At 39.9% G+C, this 5,482-nt stretch overlaps 1 non-coding gene across 1 annotated transcript; it reads right to left on the reverse strand.

Annotated features, from left to right (window-relative positions):
• Positions 1-1,822: 1,822 nt before the first annotated feature.
• Positions 1,823-1,884, reverse strand: LOC111723981. Its single transcript, XR_002772376.1, has one exon. It is a non-coding gene; the product is annotated as a U7 small nuclear RNA (small nuclear RNA).
• Positions 1,885-5,482: the final 3,598 nt, after the last annotated feature.

Genomic DNA, 5,482 nt, shown 5'->3' on the forward strand with positions numbered 1-5,482 from the left:
AAACAAACAAAAAAACTACTCTGTGCTTTTCCAACAGGGCAGATTTTGCTGCAGTGCCAAGAGATTGCTCTAAAGATAAGTTCTAAATTACCACCAACTTCCTCTTTTTGAAGAAAAGAAAGGAATCCAGTTTTAAGCCTCTATCTCTTTAAAACAAAATGTGAGGTGCTGAACTACGTGGCACTTTTGATTATATGTTGAAACCACACTAAGTCCCTGAAATCCAAGGGAACATTGCACTCTGGTCCTTTGTGCAGAATGCTCACATGAGTGCTTACAGGCCCCAGTCCAGAAGCAGATTGCTGCTGATAGTAACTGACAGCATGAATTACTGCATTTTCAGAGACTCTGCAGGATCAGCTGTGTGATCTCACTGTGCTCACATGGCAAGCTGAATACGGCCAGTGCTACCATCAGCCTCCCAGGTTCAGGGGATGGCAAGATATCTCAGCAGTTGTTTGAAAATAGCCAGCGCCTTTGAAATGAGTGACTGTGGCATCTAGCTGGCTCAGACTTACAAAGCTAGGTTTATCTTTGATAAATTTCCAACCCCAAGCATGTAGAGTCTCCTAGAAAAAGGTGAAACCAACTCATCTGCTTATTTGTCATATGAAAACCAGACAGGTCAATGGATACTGGGGACAGCAGCAGCTGCTCCGCAGCAAGCAGAGCCGCTTCGGGCTGCCACTTGCTGTGGCCCACTGGGGGGTGTGGTCCACTGGGCAACAGTCTACAGTTGGTAATTGCCTTCTTAATTCTTAACAACTTTCAGAAATCTTCCTCTAATTTGGAATAAATACAAACTGTACTCTCTATTAGAGATGCTCAATTGAACTAAACTATAAATGATGGAAATGCTCTAAGAACAAGTTTATATTTGTGTATACCAACACACCCCAAATCACCAAAATATAATTCAAACATGAGAATATCTTATCCCAAATATACCTGTTTGGAAAGAAAAGCAGGAACTGGAAACATTTATCCAAAATATGAAAACATATGTCCAATATCCACAGCTCAGGTTCAGTTTTGAGATTTCTTCCATTATTTCAAGTTATTATAAAACTCCCCTAAATAGTACCCAAACTTCAGGGGAGACCCCTGCACAATTTAATGCCTTTTCCCACCAATAGCAATATAATCTACTGTTTTCTGAGGAAACCTAGACTTGTTTGAGGTCTTGAACTCTGCTCTTGGCAGGTAAAAGCCTTCTAGATCATCTTTAAAGACATATTTATTTTTAAATCTACACATTTTCTGTTAATAAGTTGGAGGCTTAAACATGGTTATTATTCATTCTTTTATTTACTTTAGAAAGTGCTCATTTCTCCAGAAACAATGGTCTCTTTGGAGATGGGCTTAATAGAATAGACAAACTAGCCTTTCCTTCTTCTGTCAGTGTTTTGCTTTCCCTGGAAGAGGTGACCCACTCCAGCTCTCATGTGGAGTATTTCTCCTGCATTAGCCCTGCACTAATGAGGGCCTCTGAGAGGGAGAGGGAAAATGGGAGAGCCTTGTTTTCTGTTTTCTTTTTTTCTTTTCGTTCATTTTTTTGAGACAGAGTCTCACTTTCTCACCCTGGGTAGAGTGCACTGGCATCATAGCTCACAACAACCTCAAACTCTTGGGCTCACTCTTATTCAGACTGGACTCAAACTCCTGAGCTCGAATAATCCACCTGCACCAGGTTCCCAGAGTGCTAGGATTACAGGTGTGAGTCACTGCACCTGCTGGGAACATTGTTTTCAAGGGGAAGCATTGGCTGGTTGAGGACAATCTCAAGGGGGGCAGATTTCATTATTTTTTTAATTTTAAATGTTTATATCTTCCGGTAGAGACTGGAAAATCTGCTAAACAAATTCTAAAAGAGCTATAACACTAAGGGGGGTATATTTCAGATTGGAGAGCCCCTTCTGTCTGGGGGAAGTTGGAGTGGAGAGAGATACCCTGATCTGGGGCTGTTGGGGGAACATGAAGGGGACAGGCTGGGTGCTGAGAGCAATCTGGACATTCCATGAGTGTGGCTCATTCATTCAATGGGCTCAGAACTCAACTGACTACTTCTTTCTCCTCCTCCTGTATTCCTGATCTCAAAGAAAGGCCTACCTTCCACCCCAGCAAGAAAACAGAGGAACTTGGGGGTTCCCTCTTGGCTCTTTTCTTCACCCTGTGCACCACAGCCAATTATTACCAAGCTCTTTCATTTCTGTATCTCAAATTCTGTCCTACATCCTTCATTTCCACACTGAATACACACGTCATCTCCTCTACACATAAGCTTCCTAAGTGCCCTGTCTTATTCTCTCTAATCTGATCTCTGCACTTTCTAAAACACACATCTGATCATCTCATTCTTCTGCTTAGAAGGTTCTCTATTGTCTTCAAGCAAATAAATAAATAAATAAAAGAACTGGAGAAATACTATTTTATATTACAAGTGCTCTTTATGTAAATAACTGAAAAACGGCCAAACATGTAGTGTTTCATCTGTAGGTGCGTAAGTGTACAGACTTAACAACAAACGCAGTGAGGCTCACTATAACTCCCCCGGGCTGCTGTGTCAACACACCAGGGAGGTTAGAAGCCACACTGTCACTGTTACTCTTCCAACAGTCAGAAAAACTCAGTGGCACTAGTTTTCAAAACACAGCATTTTTCTCATTTCTGTACAATGGATGAAGAAGATAAGAGCTATGTTAACTTCTTAATTACATGCATAACATTTATATAAATCCCTATGATCAAAGAATGCCTTTCATGTTTAGTCTGCAGCTCTCACTTCCTCAGCAAGGCTCTTAATATAGGAGAAACTTTGTGAGGTTTTTTCTCTCTTTTCTCTTCCTCATGTGTACTTCCATGTCTTATGCCTTGGCAAATAGCCCTCTGGATTAGAAGTTGCTTCCAAAATTTCTGGGGTCTCTCCTAATTAGCCCATTTTTTGGCTGTAGGGCACCGTTGGGAAGGCATCTAGGATACTCTTGGCTGGTGCAGAGGTCCTTACTTGAGCTTGGAAGTAGGGTCTGGAGTAAGGCCTGGGTTTCACCTCTAGAACCCTTCCATGTGGTGGGATAATGAAGGAGGAACAGGTCTTGGCTGCCATCTAAGATTTTAATTATAAATTGAGTATAAAGTAAAACCTGTGAGCTGGTGTCGGGGAAGGATGGATTGATTTTAAATCAGGTGTAAGTGAAGTTTTTTACCCATCCAAATAATGGTATTTTGTGTCAGATTTTCCATGTAAATATTGGACATGATGTTTGACATGCAGCGGCTAGTGCAGAGGTCCAGTTCAATGTAGCATCGATTCATTACCTGTTCAGCGGGTATGTATTGAGTAGACTCTGTCAGTCAGATGCTATGATAAATGCTAAAGAATTTGTAAGCAAAAACAACACAATCTCTGCTCTAATATAGTTTACTTTAAAAATACAGTGTCTTTGGATATACAATATTCAGTAAAAGCAAGAGAGTACCTATTTTAAAAATATATTTTTATTTCTACTTTGATGAAACAAAAATTATATATAAGGAGATGATTAGGTATTTACCATTTTCCTGACTACTTTATCTAATGAAATAAAAAAATTATTTACAATAACTATGTAATCATTTAAATAATGTAATAATGAATTAAAATAGTTTAAAAAGAAATATTTCATATTTTGATAGCCAATATATTTTGTCCTGGTAGGAAAGATCTAAAGAAAAAAAGAATTCCTTAAAAGCCCTTTGGAATTTCTTTCAGAAACATTGATAATCATAGATGTATTACCAATAACATCTAATTCTTAAGAATTACTTTTTAAAATTATTTTCAATTTTTTTGACCTTCTCATTTTTCTTCCAGCTAGTATCAAGAAGAAAGGACTTGCATTCAAAATTTGGTTTAAGTCCAGGGTTTGCTCTTTGTGGTTGTATAATTTTAGGAAGTCATATTTCCCCTTTTTGGCCTTGTTTCTTCATGTGTAAAATGATACGATAGGATATATTGAATAATAGTTGAGGTCCTTTCCAATTTTAACATTCTCTGGTTCTTTAATCTTCTAGATTTGAGGTTGGAATGTAGACACAGGGATATGAACAGTTGAAATATGCTATTAAAAATATAAACAACCCAGGATTTCAGATTTAGTTGGAATTATGAATGAGTTCTGGTTTGCTTATATCACAACACAGACTTCTGTACTCTGCTCCATTTATACTTTGCCAGTTCGTATGTTCTAAGGAAAAATGCATGTGTGTGGGAAGGGGGGCATTTAGGATGAACACAGCGTTTCATAACAGGAAGTGAGGCCATCCCAGCTACAGACACTGATGTCGTCCTTGGCTGGGGCAGGCACGGTTCAGAGAAGGGCACCCTTAGATGAAGTCCTGCCCCAGTGCATCCTGGCGCTGGCTCACAGGTGCCCTGTCGGCAAGGCCCAGCCCCCTCACTCACTCTGACGCCTCCTTCTTAGTTTCTCCCGATCTGTTCCTAAGTTGGAAGGACTCTCTTACTTCTTTATGGTCCAAGTCACATTTGTTCAGTCTCAGCGTTAGAATTAGCTGTGCACAACTCTCTCTTGCTCTGGTTTGTAAGCTCCCTGAGAGAAAGGATCATGTCTTATCTTTGCATTTCCTCTACCACCTTGTATAAAGTGGGTGCTCAGTATTTCCGCGGAAGTAAATAGTTTGACTCAGTAGCTGAGTTTACTGATTGAAAAAAATCCCCCAGTGTTTTAGTTCCTCAAGTCCCAGCGTAAGGTTGAGCTTTGAAGGCACGCTGAAAACTGAGCTTGGTAAAGGCAGGAGGGCCTCCTGTGAGGAGTTCCATCTCTACTGAACTGAGGGGATCTTGGCACCTCAGACTGAAAACAGATTTTTGCTTAGGGTTCTGGGAGGGGACTCCCAGTGTCTTTGTTGTTATCCAAAGAATGACATTTGCCTTCGGTGGGCTAGTCAACGAGTAGCCACTCTCCTACCTGGGGAAGTCCATGTTCTCCCACAGAGCTCGGCTACATGGCTGATCACGTCCTGTTTATGTAGGGATGAGCCTTTGTTTTGTACAGAATAGTGCTCCCCCCAGGAGAGAGGGAGACACTCCCTAAAAAAGCCGTGAGTATAAAAGATCTAGTAGTAAAATATACCATTCTCTGTCCTTTTTGCAAATCTCATTCTTTTCTGTTAAAATCACTTTTAGCTTCTTAAATTGGATTTTTCTATGAATCTAGTAATACATTTCTATTGCTATTTCTTGATTAATCAACTTTAAATGTTATCGATGATTTTCTGCTCAGGGTGCTGTGGATTTGACTTATTGAAACACTGCTCAATTTTCTTCCATTCTTTTTCTCTCATAGTGTTTGCTATGTGCAGATACATACAATAGCATATATATTTAGGCATATTTTTGTCTACTATTTGTGTGTTTGTTTGTTTTTGAGATAGAGTCTCACTCTGTCACCCTGTGTAGAGTGCCATGGCATCATCATAGCTCACA

Source organism: Otolemur garnettii, unplaced genomic scaffold, assembly GCF_000181295.1.
Source record: "Otolemur garnettii isolate 467f Iridium unplaced genomic scaffold, OtoGar3 scaffold00017, whole genome shotgun sequence".
NCBI lineage: Eukaryota > Metazoa > Chordata > Mammalia > Primates > Galagidae > Otolemur > Otolemur garnettii.